The sequence below is a fragment of the Primulina eburnea genome, chromosome 6, assembly GCF_022965805.1.
Source record: "Primulina eburnea isolate SZY01 chromosome 6, ASM2296580v1, whole genome shotgun sequence".
Taxonomy (NCBI): domain Eukaryota; kingdom Viridiplantae; phylum Streptophyta; class Magnoliopsida; order Lamiales; family Gesneriaceae; genus Primulina; species Primulina eburnea.
The window spans coordinates 26,519,864-26,536,812 of record NC_133106.1 but is presented as its reverse complement, the minus strand read 5'-3'; the positions used below and the strand labels follow the sequence as shown (position 1 = coordinate 26,536,812).

Genomic DNA, 16,949 nt, shown 5'->3' with positions numbered 1-16,949 from the left:
TATATGCTAGGGCTGTGCTTTGACTCGTTTACCGGCTCCAGGGTCATCAGGTGACGAGGTTGGGTACAATTGCGACACATATAGGAGCAAGTGCATTGTAGTCGGGGATTCACCACTCATCTACGGGTGTGGATACCCTGTGTGATATGATGAAATAATAGTTCATGGAATCTCTGGCCAGAGTATGAGATGTACGTTAGAGAAGGGGTTCTCAAATAGTATACGCGATGTCACTATTATAGTTATCACATAGTTATCGAATTATTATGCAACCCTCGATGAACCAATGGTTGCAGATTCGATCGGGATATATGAGATGAAGGGACCGTACTGTACGTTAATCATAATCGACTGGTTCTTGCAGGAATTATCAGTGATACCTAGGGGATCATGGGGCGATGCTACTAGACGTTCTTACCATGATCTGATGGGTGCATTCAGAAATGAGTTCTGACATTCTTGATCAAGGTGTTGATGAAAAAAATGGGACTAACTAGGGTAAGGCCAAAAAAAAAGACTATGTCCTGAATCACAAAGAGTTGTGAACCCATGGCTAGGTGTATCCCTGAACCACTGTGAGTCACACAAGCACTGGATCGTTTGTTCCCGTTGAGAGAATAAATTCAAGAAGTTGAATTTATATCATGTAGTAAATTCAAGGAGTTGAATTTATGATAATTAAATTTTGAGAGAATAAATTCAAGGAGTTGAATTTATAAAATTTGAGAATTTAATTTATTAAACTCAAATGTTGGGTTTATTAAATATTAAATTTTGGAGGTGATGAAAATTCAAGTAGTTGAATTTATAATTTAAATAATAAATTCAAATGTTGAATTATAATGTATTTAATTTATTAAGCTCAAAAGTTGAGTTGATTAATTAATAAATTAAATATGGTGTGTACTATGTTTAATGAGCTTGTAGGAATACAAGTCCAACATAATAATTAATTAAAGTTTTAATGGGGCTTGATTAAATTAATTAAATTAGTTGGACTAGCCCAATTAATTAAATCAAACCTATTAATGTTAATTATGTAATTAGACTATGACTTAATTATAAATAGGGGATGCATGCAAGTCAAAACCCTAGCCTACCAAGACAACCAATTTCGAAAATCACTCTCTCAAACCCTAACTATTTCGGCCACCTCTTGTAGGGAAAGAGTTTGAGTCGTCTCTCAATTATTTCTCTCCTACGCAAAATATCTTTCATATTTTCTAGTACAAATTGGAAGAGGTATAGATCATCCAGTCGTGGACCTAATTAGAAGGAAAGAAAGGAGTCTCTTGAAGAAAGTTCGTAGGGATTCATCAAGAGCTAGATCCGTAATACCGGATCAGTTGGTGCCAGTGATTTAAATTCACAAAGATATAATTTTCTAAACATCCTATGAATTTTTTTGTTAAAATCGTACGAGCGCTCAAAGCAAAACATATTTTGATTATCAAAATAAATAAAAATTTTAAAACTTCCGCTGCGTTTGGACGTGTAGAAAACCAAGATCCAACAAAACGGATAACACTAGTCTCTTATTAAGGAATATATGATTTGATGTTAGTCTGACATGTTATTACTAGCACGAATTCTACTGCTTCTGGTTATGGAGTGATATAGTGTTGGGTGCAATAATTGTCCTTGCTTGGTAGAGCGATCGAACCATGGTGCTTGTGCTGTTGTGCGGTTTAAAAGATTTGAGTTGCACCATTACCACTAGCTATAGCTTTTGGTAAAGCGGTAAGCACTCGGTCCTACAATTGGTATCAGAGCCAAGGTCATGGGTTCGATACCCATTGATTGCAAGGAGTGCAATTATTGGGAGGGAGATTGTTGGGTGCAATAATTGTCCTTGTTTGGTAGAGCGATCGAACCATGGTGCTTGTGCTGTTGTGCGGTTTAAAAGATTTGAGTTGCACCATTACCACTAACTATAGCTTTTGGTAAAGCGGTAAGCACTCGGTCCTACATATAATATAGTTTTACTTGATGTGACGATGAGTGTCAACTGAAGTTTCTTCTTAGCAAGTGTTTTCGTTATCCTAATGTTCTAATTTTCTCTTAACTTTTGGTTTACTATTAAGTTCTGATTTTCTCTTAATTAGGACATCACCACAAATAAAATGACCTTAACACACACACATATTTTAATGTAAAAAATATAACACAGACATTGATGAAATACAATGACTTTTTATATAATTAAATTTATGTTTGTTGAATAAAAAAATACTCGTTAAAAAAATAAAATATTATTTTATCGAGTATAATACTTCTCTAAATTATTAAAATTCCATGATCCTAATATTATTAATCTATAGAGATTTTATTGTAATGAATCCACTTTATATGTGTTATAATGGGTAATAACTCATGTTAATAATATACAATCAATCTATAATGATATATTTTGTGAAAGAAATCTTGTTTATTTGTTCTGGTACGACTATATTTCATAAGTAAATTAATTATTTTTTATAAATTAAATTGATTTATATGTACATTCAAATCTATAGATTGAAAAACATCCAATATTTAAATTTAATACTTCACACTGAAAGCTTTATCCCATTTTTATTCATCATTAATGAATATTTTATTTTTAATAATATAAAGATATTGTAAACTATATTTTGAAAGGAAAAAATCCCTATAATAATAAAATTTTATAAATAGATTAATGTTTAGAATTTCTTAAAAGTATAAAAAAAATTCATTCATCCGATTCCAAAGTAAAATTTGATTATTATAAAATATAACTCAATGATGTGTGTTGAATTTATGGAAAATTAACATAATAAAATTTAGGAAATAAATATGACAAAGTTAATTTTTTTTAATCATTATTAACGAGATTGACATGGGGGAAGAATACACACAAAATTTAAAAATATATATAAATTAAAAGACAAAAATTCTATTTAATTTTCTCTTAAAGTTACTATTACATTCGATCTTTAATTTTTTTGTTTGGTGATACAGAAAAGTTTACACAAAGATAATTCAAATCGGTTCGGTCACGATTTCAATTATCTGAACAAAAAATATTCAAATTTGTAATGGTCTACTATAATTTAATCAATCAAATCAAATATATACTTTTTTACCCATCATTATTTTATGCCATATTCAGCGGTTTTAATAATAGTAATCCCAACCTTAATTATTAATAATACTTGCTCAATTTTTATGAGAAAATGTTAGGATAAAAAATTTGTTTAAAGTGGGAGTGAATAAATACTAAAAAAACATTTAAGAGTTATAATAGATCGTTCTTGAAATGTTAAAAAATAAATCAGCCATTGAGAAATCATATTGAGTTTGATTCTAAACCGAGGAGAAGAAACTCAACCTAACTCTCTAAAAAAACCGATGAAATATTTTGTAAATGATTTTAAAATTATGCAAGTTGAAAATTATGAAAGTTGAAATAATAAAACAAATTGGTTGAAGTATTTTACCAAATACTATGAATGCAATATTTTGGTAATTTATAGAACATCCAAAATGCTTCGACAATGTCTACCAAAACAGTAACAACAATTAAATGTGATAAATAAAGATGCACAAATTTGTTTAGGGATCCTCGGAGATTAACAAATTATATGTCACATTTTCTTCCATCGCTAGACGTCTTTCATTCTTCAAATGATGTTGTATTCAATATTTGAAAATGGAAGAGTATTCTCAAATTTCTCTTCGAGTGTAGGATTTATCTTTGAAAGTTCATATCTCATTTTATTCCTAGCAGCTCACTTTCTTGGGATTTCTCTCATTTCAGCTCATCTTTCTTTTAATAATGTGGTCATGCTTTGATTTCCCATCAAAAGCTTTTTAATTTTCAAAGTATTTATAGTATCTAAGAGTGATATTAACGTTTGACACCTGAATATGACCATTTGAAATATTTTGTAAGATCTTCGACATTGAAACTATCTTATTCGCGTTTCTAACCATTTTATGAGATTGAGCTTATTTTTCTGTTGATATGGCTGATTTGACTCAGATGTTGATCAGCTTGATCTCAGCTTGTTCTGATATGGTATAATCAGCTTGGTCTAATATGGCCTGTTTGGTCTGTTCAGGTTGGTTTGATCTGATCTGATCTGGTCCAATTTGAGCTTATATGTTCTTTTGATTATAAATCTTGATATGCCTGATTTCTGGACACAATGATGAACATGAAGTAGTATCTCTTTGTCTTGGCTTTCCATAGAGTTAAAAATCACTAAATTTTCGAGTTAGTATGAGAGAAATATGCTCGAAATACAAAATCGTATATAAGTTGTAACTTGTCTTTCATTCATTGCAGAACCAGTGCAAAACGAGCAATTTCATCGCGATTGTTATATTTATTAAGCTCTGATCTAGTCTTTGACTCGTTAATATGATTTGTAAATAATTGTCTTAGCTTCATAAATCACACTGACACATTCATACATACATATATATATATACACATACATACATATATATATATATATATATATATATATATATATATATATATATATATTGTCGTATTAAATATGTGAAAACAATTAAGAAATACAAATGAAATCTATTCGATATTTTTTTAAAAAATTTGAAATTTTAATTTGACGTCCCTTTTAAAATATAAATTACATAATTTAAATATATTCTTTGTATTATATAAAAAATATAAATAATTAATCAAATACTAATACTTACTAATTTTAATTATTACCTATATAAAATAATATTTTATGCATCAGCGGAATACTATTTCAAAACTAAAAAACAGAAGACTGGAATATAAAAGAGACCAATGGACAATTAAAAATATTGTCACCGATCATATAAATCTTCAATTTCATTAGAAAATTGGGCACGTGGTTCAAAACATGTCCAACTATTTCAAATTCATTTCATCAATTCCTCCTGTTGCCTCCCATTCAATGAATCATCAGTCCACCTTGTTGCATAGGTATTTGAAACTTTCGGACCTTCATATTCTTCCTGGATCGACACCAAGCCCAGTTCGCTCCGTTATGACCACAGCACGAGTTACTAATGTCTAAGAGTAGATTTCTAACAAGTCAACTTGTGCTTTGAACGTTTATTGACTTTAATGTTATTTAATTATGATATTATACTTTATATGTATTCTCATACAAACTGCATATATAAAGTCCTTGAATATACAATATGTACCATGATGTCTGTCTCTCAACGTAAGATCATGAAACTCATTAGGAAGTGTACCGTATATTCTAAACAGGTTCCTAGTTGAATCAGCCGCTTAAAACAAGGATAAAGATCGCTTGAGCTCGAGACTAACATCTGTGATGTAAACGTCATGTTTCATTATCAAGGGCATGTAGATGTCCATTCACACAGATGAGTGATCATATGATGATGCATTGAACAACCCTCTCTCGGATGTCCAAGTAGTTCTCACTTATCGAGTGGAATAGTCTGCGGTTATAGTGTACATCATTAGTCCTTTGATCCGGGACAATGTAAGGGCTATATGTACTAACATGCACTTTGATCCGTTTACTGACTACATTGAGGGTCATTAGGTGGCGAAGTTAGGTGTAATTTTGAAATACGTAGGAACAAATGCATTGTAGTCGGTGATTCACTGTTTGCCTACGCGTAAAGATATCCTATGTGATCTGACGAATCAATAGTGCAAGAAGTCTTTGGTCAGAGCAAGAAATATACTTTAGAGAAATGTGTTTTCATAGTTGCACATACCACGCCACTATTAGTATATAAAGATAAATCGTATTGTTATCGAATTCATATGCGACTCTCGATATACCAATAGTTGCAGATTCGATTGATATATATATATATGTTGAAGGGACCGTACTGTACGCTGCCCATGACTTAATGTTCTTGGAGTCATTATCAGTGATACCTAGGGGATTATACGGCGATGCTACTAGACGTTCTTATTATGATCAGATGAGTACAATCAGAAATGAGTTTTGACATTCTTGATCAAAGAGTTGATGAAAAGAATGAGACTTATCAGAAGATGTGAACTCACGACTGTATTCCTGAACCATTGAGGATAACACAAATATCGGATTCTGTGTTCTCGTTAAGAAAGTAAAAGTTCAAAGAGTTGAAATTTGGCGACTATAGTTTGATAGATATCAAACAGGATGCCTATAAAAGAGTTATTGAGTCGATTCTATAGATGAAAGAAATGAAAGTTAGCTTAATTGCTAATTAAAGAAGGAGAGTGGAACTGTTTGTTTTGGTGAAGAACTTCATTAAACTGGTAGCTCTCAATATGATAAGTGAAAATTTTGATCTTCGAAATTTTTATTTTTCATTATATGAACAAGACTTGTATCTTTGATACATCGATACTCTCGGATCGTCGATCGATGTTCTAATGAGTTCGGAATTATTTATTTAGTGAATTGAGAATTTACTGATTAAATAATTGTACTAGTAATAGTCACTACCAACATGTTTAAATTCCCATAAATATTTTAGAAGAGTCTAGAATTAAATTAACCAATGAGTTAATTATACAAATTAAATAATTTTTATTTAATATATATATATATATATATATATATATATATATATATATATATATATATATATTTATACATTTTATATCATGATATAAAATATGTGTACATATTATGATATTAATGTATCATATATTATCAAAAGTTGATAAATATATTATATATTAATAATATGAGAATTTAACATAATGAAATACAGAGTTCTAGTACACCATGAGGGGTCATAAATGGCACACAAGTTTTTGCACACAATTTTACACACAATATTTGCAAAACCCTCCATCATTCGAACAAGCAACTCTCGGCCATTTTAGTTTTTAAAAGAAAGATTTCGGCCACCTTGTGCTTTCCTCCACCGCTGCGCCGCCGTTACTGCACCGTCTCCGGATTTTGGAAAATCGGAAGTCATAGTCTCAACGCAAAATCGCTCGCGATTTCTAATGGAATCGAAGCGAGGAAACCAGTTTCCGACCGTGGACCCAATTAGACGATCAAAGACGACTTCCGTTCATAGGGAATTACAAGAAGAACTATCTCCGCTTAAAACCCAGATTAGTTTGGAGTCCAGCATTTTATATGTAAAAGTATAATTCTAAACGCCCTATGAAAGGTTATAAACACACAACGCCAAAGCACCGTCTCGATTGTTGAGACATAAAAATTTTAAACTTCCGCCGCGTCTTGGGTACGAGAATTCGACGTCCCAATATAATGATCGAGTTTCCTATAAGGGAACCAACATGTATAGATACTAAAGGGAACATAACAGATGAAATGGAGAAGGTTGCCAAGTGGTACTGGTCTTTTTAAGGGGGCTTCAAAGGATAGTAATGTATTCAAGTGAACCACGAAACGATCATTCAGCACTGCTGTCCAATAGCCCATGAATCTCATATTATCTGTTATATGACACACATTTCATCATACATGCATTGCTAAAAGAGTACCTACACTCTAGGGTACTATTCCCCTGAGTGTACTTCATGGGTAATTAACTGTGAATAAGATAATTCTTGTATGATGACAGACAAGAAAAACTCATATAACATGTAGCGTAAGCACAAACTGATCATAATGTTGATGAAAAAAGTCCATTGATCGACCAAACACCTGTACAAGCTCCCCTCCCACCCTCTAGAGCATTTTCATCACTAGTGAGATGACAAGAGAGCTATCAATTTCTCAAGATTTCAATCTTTGTAAACAGACCGAGATCTAAGTTTAACAAAAATGTGAATATCATAGTCACAAAGCTCTAAAATCAAATTGGTGAGAACCTTGAATTGCATCAGTTTGTCAGTTCTATCCATTGGTAGGCTCAGATGTGTGGCTCTGACTTTTCTACCTTCCTTTCTGTGTTAGATGAATCACAACTATCTTTCATGGATTCAACATCCATGCTAGTTGTTCTGCTTTTCTTATTTCTTCGATCCTGCAAGTGGCAAAAATTGGAAGGTTTCACATAGATGGTTAGGATTTCAGGAGACCACAATTTCGGTGAAGGTAAGAATAAGTTTCAGATTAATTTTGCGATCTTTACTATGACATGAAAGAAAAATCGTGGATAAAACTCACCTCACGGTAAGGGAACTCATCTGCTTCAAGCATCCGCACAACCTGGCTCATTTTGGGCCGTTTTTCCGAATCTGGATCAACACACCTAAGAGCAACAAGAAGTGTACGTTTCAAGGCACGTGTCGAGGGCCCTGGTTCAAGACTAGAGTCCACAACTTCCTCTGCTCTCCTGCTCCCTACCATCATTTTAAGCCATTCAACAAGATTAACCTGTGACATAGACATCCGGAACTTATTTACAAACATACTTAGTATCTCAACAAATGAAAACTGATGTTAATGAAATTACCTCATTTGCAGGACGTCCGTAATCCACTGGATCTCTTCCTGTAACAGTTTCCAGTAGCAGAACACCGAAACTATAAACATCGCTCTTTTCATTCAACAAGCCACTATTTGCATATTCTGGAGCAACGTAGCTAAAATTCAAAAGTTCAGTTTTTATGGTAAATCCATGGGAAATATAATTAGAAAATAGAAATCAAATGAAAGGAAACTAAGTAGTGTGTATACCCGAATGTTCCCATCACTCTTGTTGTTACATGGCTTTCCCCAGATCCCAACAACTTAGCCAATCCAAAGTCAGAAATCTTAGCAGTTGAATTGATCATCGATCAGGATATTGCTAGATTTTATGTCACGGTGAATAACTTTTGGTTCAATAGCTTCATGTAAATAAGCAAGCCTGAAAAAGCAACATGAGTTGATATTTAGAAGGTGAATGATTCTTCTTCATTCCATGTAGCTCTATACCGACATAGAAGTCACCAATGAGATTCACGTTAGCATAATCCAAGTTGAGAGTATAACAAATTTAACAGATTAGTAATTGTTTTAAAGTCCAGATGGTCTACTTACGCTGTTGCAGTACAGAGCATAACCTTCATTCGGTCCTCCCAAGTGAGTGTACCTTTTTGTCTCATAGCCCCATGAAGCCATTGCTCCAAGTTGCCGTTGTTGACATACTCATACACAAGCATCCTACACAGAAGAAACATCTCAACTAAATAAGACAAAGCCCGACCGTAAAAAGGGGATAAAAAATCTATGCCAGAAAGAAAACTAACCTGTGAACCCCTTCTATACAGTAGCCAAGAAGCCGTACAAGATTCTTATGTCGAACATGGCCAATGGCTTCTACTTCAACTCTAAATTCTTTCTCCGCTTGGCCCCTGCAACACAATTTGGTATTCAAACATGGTAATGATGGAAGCTTTGCGATCAAATGTTCAAATTTTCAGTTAAGTTGGAAGCATGTCATACTCACAGATTGTTAAGAAGTTTCTTGACTGCTACCTCTGTCCCATTGACCAATCTTCCTTGATAAACAACCCCATAACCACCTTCCCCAATAACATACTCCGCAGAGAACCGGTTTGTCGCACTTTCAAGATCTCTAAGTGTGAACCAATGACCCCACCCAAGATGAGATGCTTCCGGCAAACCAACTAAAGGAGATGCCATTGCAAGTCCATATGGTGATAAAGATTGTTTAATGGCATTCCCAGAACTTCCTTCCTCTCCGGACTGAGAACTATATGCTCTTTCATGATGATACATGGAACTACACTGGCTGATGTTATCAACATCACTTGATTTACTTCTTCCCAAATAAACTAGCATCTTTTCTGAGTTCTTATCACTTGATTTATCATTTACCGTTAAGGATACACAATCATGGTAATCACGCGTACTTTGTTCCCCCACTCTATCAACCCGTATGTCTTTCGAAATAAAAGGGATTTGTGAGAGAGAATTATTGTCCCCTTTTCTTTGAGACTTTCTCCGAAACATTACCCATATAGATAAGATGCCAAGGATTAGAACTATAAAAGCGCCAACACATATTCCAATCAAAACCCACAGTTTCAGAGAACCATATTTCTTCGACATCTCAGAGCTCAAACTTTCGGACGTCATTTTCCTAAATTGGATACGGGAGACAAATTGTGCTTTGTCACTACGTTCTGGATGAGAGTTAATCCACTGAATGCTGGGATCCAAGATATAAGCCACATAACCAAAGCAGCATCAAAATGATATGCTATACCCATTTATTTTAAGGAGACACAGTGACAGATTTTATATCTAATTTAACCAAGGTTGTAAATGGCGGGAGACGATAGCAGGGCGGTCGGTGACCGCCTAACGCCTCGGTCGCCTAGGCGGTGTCCAGGCGGTTGAATTTTTTTAAATATTTTTTTATAGATAACCATAAATAATCATGTAATATAATCACAAATAGTCATCATTTTTTTATGTAAGATGTATAATTGAATAATTTTTAAGCACAAAAAAACTTCATACAAAGCAAATAAATATACACATGCAAATTAACAAGATAATTAATAAATATTCATCATCATGTTAATGCTATTATACTAACAAAGTGATATAATTACTTTTACCAAAAAACTAAGTTTAAATTTCAAAGCTTCAATCTATTATCCATCAGTAGAACAAGTACTAGAGTAAAAATAACTAATCTTCCAAATCATCTACGTATGCACCATCTACTACATCTACATATGCCATAACTCATCTTCCAAATCATCTACATATGCACCATCTGCTATATCTACATATGCGGGAGGCGGACGGCGCAATGTGTGGTGGGCTTAGTGGTTGAGACTTGAGAGTGAAAACCAAAAGTAAAAAAAAAATAAGTTGGGTGTGCTAGGGCCCGCCTGTTCGCCTTGGCCGCCTTGCCCGCCTGCTCACCGCCTCGACCAGCCTCTCCTACGCTGTATAGCTTTGGCCGCCTAAAACACCCGCCTCAAGCGTAGGCGGTGCGGTCAATGGCCGCCTACCGCCTAGGCGGCCGCCTCGACCACCATTTAGAACACTGAATTTAACACTCAACATCCTGGCATCAGCATAGTAATTATCTATCTTAATATATAACTACTTCTAGATTCAACAAATTCATGGCAAGACAAGGAAACTAGAACAAGAATTCAACGGTAAGCATAGCAAGATAGTTTAACATACTTTGTTCCAGAGTTTCCTAAGAAAAAGGATGAAAATATCATTAAGCATCAAGTTCCAGAGAGATATCAAGCAAATATCAAGACTCGAGACCGATATGCCACTATTATCATAAAAGAAATCCATTACAAACAGATACCCATGAACCCACGAGTAAATCAAACCCCAAATCTGTATAGACGAGGCATGTGTGAAAGCAAAATAAAGTAAAGTGTGGCGTATGATCCAAGAAAAAGAAAGATAAAGAGGCATAATATAAAAAGAAAGAAAGATCTCACCTTTCCTATTGATCTGCACTCAACCCCCTAGATCTACTTCTTCGAGAACCCAAATAGAAAGAGGCAAACAAGGGGCCCTTCTTATCAGCAACAGACGTTCAATGAGCATAGATATGGCAACACAGAGATGAAATGCGGGAAACCCACCAAAGATAAAAACGAAACCAACAGTAACCGAAGAGGGATTTCAGAAGCTGAAGCTAAAGAGGAGGCGTATTCCACAAGTAGAAGGGTGGTGTGGCCAGCTGTTAGCCAAAGAAAAATCCCAATAAATTGTAAAAATCAGGTGAATGACAACTCAGTGTTTCTCAAAACAATGCCAGACAAAAATGTAATCTTTACAAGGGCGAACAGATTTGAAAGAATAAAAGAAATTGAAGGCATATGTAATAAAGGGAGAGTTGGGTGAAATGGTAGGTGGGGTTGTGTGAATGAGGTGAGATTCACATCAGTAAAGCTGGAAAGGGAAGCTTGGTTTGCAATGGAGGAAAACCCCAAAGAGGAGCGTGGTGTGTGAATAGTGAAGGAAAAGAAAAGCAACAAAAATATAAACTAGCAAACACAAGCCAAAAAAAATTTTATTTTCAGGATTTTATAAAATAATTTTATTTCCTTGATTAATGTAAAAATATTTGTTTACTAAATACAAATTCTTCAAGAAAATGTTTTTGGTATTTTTATTTTGTCTTCTTTTCTAATGCATTCGTCTTTTTTAAAAAAGTATCGTAAAAAAATAATTTTTTATTAATTATTGAGTGATTATTTTTTTGCCTTTTATTTGATTCTTATGTGGTTTTGTGAGATTTGGAAAAGTGTATTACGAATATATAATGATCCGATATTATATAGAGATCCATGATCTCTATTTTTTTCTTTTTATTTTTCATACTCTATCCTCTAAAATAGAGATCCGTAATCTCTATTTTTAAAAACCTTCTCTAACCTATATCTTATAAAAATATTACAAAATACTCCATTTTTTTTTCATTTTCAAAAGCACACACATGTAAATATATAATTACATAATGTATTATATAACCGAACTTAATTAATTCGATAAACATAATACAATAAAACATGTATTAAACTCAATTTATTTAATTCCTATCAATCGATTAGTTGAGCCAGAGCCATCAGTGAGATACCATAATACAATTTTTTTGACACGACAAACATAAACGACAAGATACAACACTCATAATATAAACATAAAATATAAATCACGACAAACATAAACGACACATATGATTTAAAGAACAACACATAAATTGACCATTAAAAATACTAATATTCCGAAGTATTATACTCCTCCCACAAATGGTCAATAAGAGCATCTCGAAGTGTATAGTGAGCCGACTTATCTTTTATTTGACGATGACGTGCAATAAAAAATCTTGAAATCGAACATGCTCATAACGTGCAATTTCAACATCTACGATGTGTGATTCACGATAATCTGTCACTGACACATTCTCATCTCTTTCATCTTCAATAATCATATTATGCATTATAATGCATGTTGTCATGATATAATGTAGCACTCGTTTGCTCAAACTCGTTCAGGTCAAATAATTATCGCCACTTTGATTGTAATATACCAAATGCTCGCTCAACATCTTTCTACAACTTTCTTGTCGTGCTGCAAAGTATTTCTTCTTTAGACCTTGTGGATTGTGAATTGTTTGCATTAAAGTGGCCCACTTTGGATATATACCATCGGCTATGTAGTATCTCATGATGTATTCTTTTCCTTGCATGACATAGTTAGCTGGCGGAGCTACCCTATTGGCCAAATTAACAAAGAGATGAGATTTTGACAATACATTAATGTCGTTGTTTGAACCTGACAATCCAAAGTATGCATGCCATATCCACAACTCGTAATAGGCTACAGGCTCCAAAATGATTGTCGGTTTTCCACTACGACCAGCATATTGTCCGGCCCAACTGGTTGGACAATTTTTCTATTTCCAATGCATACAATCGAGGCTTCCCAGCATCCCAGGAATTCACGTTGTTTTCCAATATGGAGAACCCTTTCAATGTCTTCAGCATTGGGAGACCGAAGATACCAGTCACCAAACACCTCCACCATAACCCGACAAAATCTTTTTAAACTTTCAATCGCAGTAGACTCCCTGATTTTGATATACTCATATGTTGAATCTGCCTGCAACACCGTATGCTAAGATACGCATTGCAACAGTCATCTTCTGGTATGGGGACAACCCGGGCCTCCATAACACATCTATTTTGTATGAAGTAATTGTCATGATTTCGAACGGATTCCATAATTCGCAATAATAGATGTCGAGACAATCGAAAACGTTGTTTGAACATTGACTCATTGTAAATTGGAGAGACTCCGAAAAATATTCATTGTACAAGCATTGATCGACGGCTAATATATCTCGATTAATCACAATATGGCCATGAATCGAGCCTTGACGGTGCAACTCGTCACATTCTTGGATGTAATTGGAGACAAGAGTTGTACTATTAATGAGTTGGCTTAAAACCATTTGTTGATCAACGTGATGCAACTCATTTTTTATGTTGGCATTAAGCTGTTCTTCGTCATCAGATGACGAAGAGCAGTGTAGAAAGAAAAACTCGAAGGACCTCCATCCTAAAAATTCATTTTTGAGATGGATGAGTAAATGATGAATAAGTCACTGCTCTTAAATAAGTTATGAAGAAGTCACGGGTTGTGTGTGATGAAGAAATAAGTGATGCATTAATCCAACACAATGGTTGTCTAGTTGTGTCACATGTTGTCCTTTGTTAGCAAAGACAAGTCATCTAGCATGTGTTTTTGTTAGAACAAATCCATCCAACTAAGAACTGATGGGTTGTCTACTTGCAGCTGTCACTGGTTGTCTAGTCATAATCAAAGATAACTCATCTACCAGCTATTGTCTACTTGCAGCTATCACGGGTCGTCCTTTGCTAGCAAATACAAGCCATCTAGCACGAGTTTTCACCCATTAATAACTGATGGGTGAACTACTTGCAGCTGTCACTGGTTTTCTAGTCAAAATCAAAGACAACTCATCTACCACCGGTTGCCTACTTGCAGCTATCACGGGTTGTCCTTTGCTAGCAAATACAAGTAAATATACACCTTTAGATCAAATTCCGAATCCCCAAACAAATAAATCTAACTACTTTTAATTTCTACCGTTAGATCATATATCATTTAATCAAGACCGTTGTTTCAGATTGCTTATTCAAAATGTTTTGACTATAAATTGAAGTATCATTTGTAGCATTGACATCACTCACACAAATTAAATAAATATTTTCATTCAAATGACTTCATCTAAACGTGGTGTTGCTTTCTAAATTGAGGAAGACAAACTGCTCGTGATGGCTTATCCTGAAGTATCTCAAAATCCAATAATTGGTATAAACCAATCACGAGATATGTTGTGGTCACGAGTGGCAGCTACTTACAACGAGCAAATCACTAATAAATCAAAAGAGCCTCGCACTACCAAGGCCCTCCAATGTCGTTGGTTCTACATAAACAAGATCGTCCAAAACTTTAACTCGTGTGTTAGCCAGGTGGAATTTAGCCACCTAAGTGGCGCTTCTGTGAAAGACATTGTGAGCAATTTAATTTTTTCATCATATTTATGTGAAACTATATATATTTTTTATTTTTGTAACTAAGATACAATTCATACCTGGTTATAGATGGATCAAGCAAAAGCCTTATTTAAGCAATCATCTGGGTCGACTTGGCGGTTGGATTTACTTAAAGACCAAGAGAAGTTCAAGCCATCACGCGTTGTTTTACATAATTTCATACCAAACCACGGGAGTATCGACTCATCATAGTCTGACTATTCTCCCAACACAGAATCACCAACGCCCAATTCTCCAAGGTTATCTGGATTTGCTATAAACCTGGATGAAGATAATCCATCAGGAGAGAGTTCTCAACGTCCAATTGGCATAAAAAAGGCCAAATCCAAAAGAAAAGCCAATGAAGAACACTTGAAGGACCTATCCACCATGGCCAAATGTAGTGAGAAAATGGTGGCTGTAATGGAGAATGCTGAGGTCCATCGACAACAGCTCATTGAAGTTGAGAAATAAAGGAATACGATAATGGCTTTTAAGGAAGAAAATAAAATTCTAAAGATGAACCTCATGTGCATTGATGAATCAGTCAGTGCATATTTGGTTAAAGACCAACAAAAATTTTGGCAGAAAGAATGGCAACGAGGGATGGCTCCGACATCACTTCTTTACCTTTTGTACAGTTCTTCTGAGGAACTTCACCATCAGGATCCGACCTTCCACCATACTAGTGTATTTTTATGATTGCAATTACCAAAAATAGGCGTTTAACTTTATTGTTGTGTGCGTTTTTTAAATTGTTGGTTATCTCTTTTATTATTGTCTACTTTTTATCATCTAAAAAAATCCCATGTTTATCAAGTTAAATAAATTAAATAAACAATAAGTGTTTCTAATAAATAATGTTATTAATTTTTGTGATCATTATCTTGTTTATTATTTCCATTTCATGATTATTATAAACAATAGACTTATAATTAATTCTTGAAAAAAATAAAACAATTAAAATAAATTAACTAAGAATAAAAATTATTTAACATTAAAATTAATTAATTAAATAATTTGAAATATAATGATATAAAATGGAGCAAAACAAATACATAAAAATATAAAAAGACTATTTTACAATTGTTATGATGACATTTCAGCAATTCGGTGGAATCTTCATATTGATCTTCAAATGAATAGTGATCCTCCAAAAATGGAGGATCACTATTGCAATCTCCAAATGGAGAATGCATTTGGATTGGGTTGGAGCACCAACCCATACTCTATTTTGGAGATTTCCTCCAAAATAGAGATGTGTTGGAGATGCTCTAATAATTTAAAATTAAAGTATAATATATTAGTAATAATGGTTTTTTTTTTACTACTTTGACAGCCTCCCCGCACACCTTTGTCCGCCTAAAAAACAACCTAAGGCAATAGAGAATAGCCATGCAGCGAGGAGGCCGGATAAGAGGATTAGAATCAAGCCTTATATATGCAAAAAGTTCCTATTCAAGTTTAACCTCCTCCATCTGCTGCTCTAAATTGAAAATTTTGGATCAGTCTTCGCCTCAAACTAGTTTTTGAACTTTAGCTCAGTCGATATTATCGAACCTCAAATCAAGATGATTCAAAGTGTATTTTTGTAATTTTTGAAATTATGTAAATCGTTTAAACATCTATACTTTTATTCTATTTAGATATAGATTTTAGTGTTTTTAAAAACACTGAAACAACTTCCACTAGTTACCACTTGTAACATCCAGAAATCGGTCCACGTAAATCGCATGCATTCAAATTATTTAAATTTCCTAATTAATTTATTTAATTGCTTTTAGATGCTTAAATGATACATATTAAATGATTAAATGTTTAAATTGTATGATTTCACTGAAATTAAATTTTTGTCTGGATATTCGATAATAGGCTGTGGAAATGAGACTGAAAACGACCAAGATAAAAATATTTTTAAGGCTCGATAATATGATTAAATAGGATTAAAATTTTCTAA

General features: G+C 33.8%; 1 pseudogene; it reads right to left on the bottom strand.

Moving 5' to 3' along the window:
• Window positions 1-7,598: 7,598 nt before the first annotated feature.
• Window positions 7,599-11,880, bottom strand: LOC140833999 (probable receptor-like protein kinase At2g42960; annotated as a pseudogene).
• Between the last annotated feature and the right edge of the window lie 5,069 nt (window positions 11,881-16,949).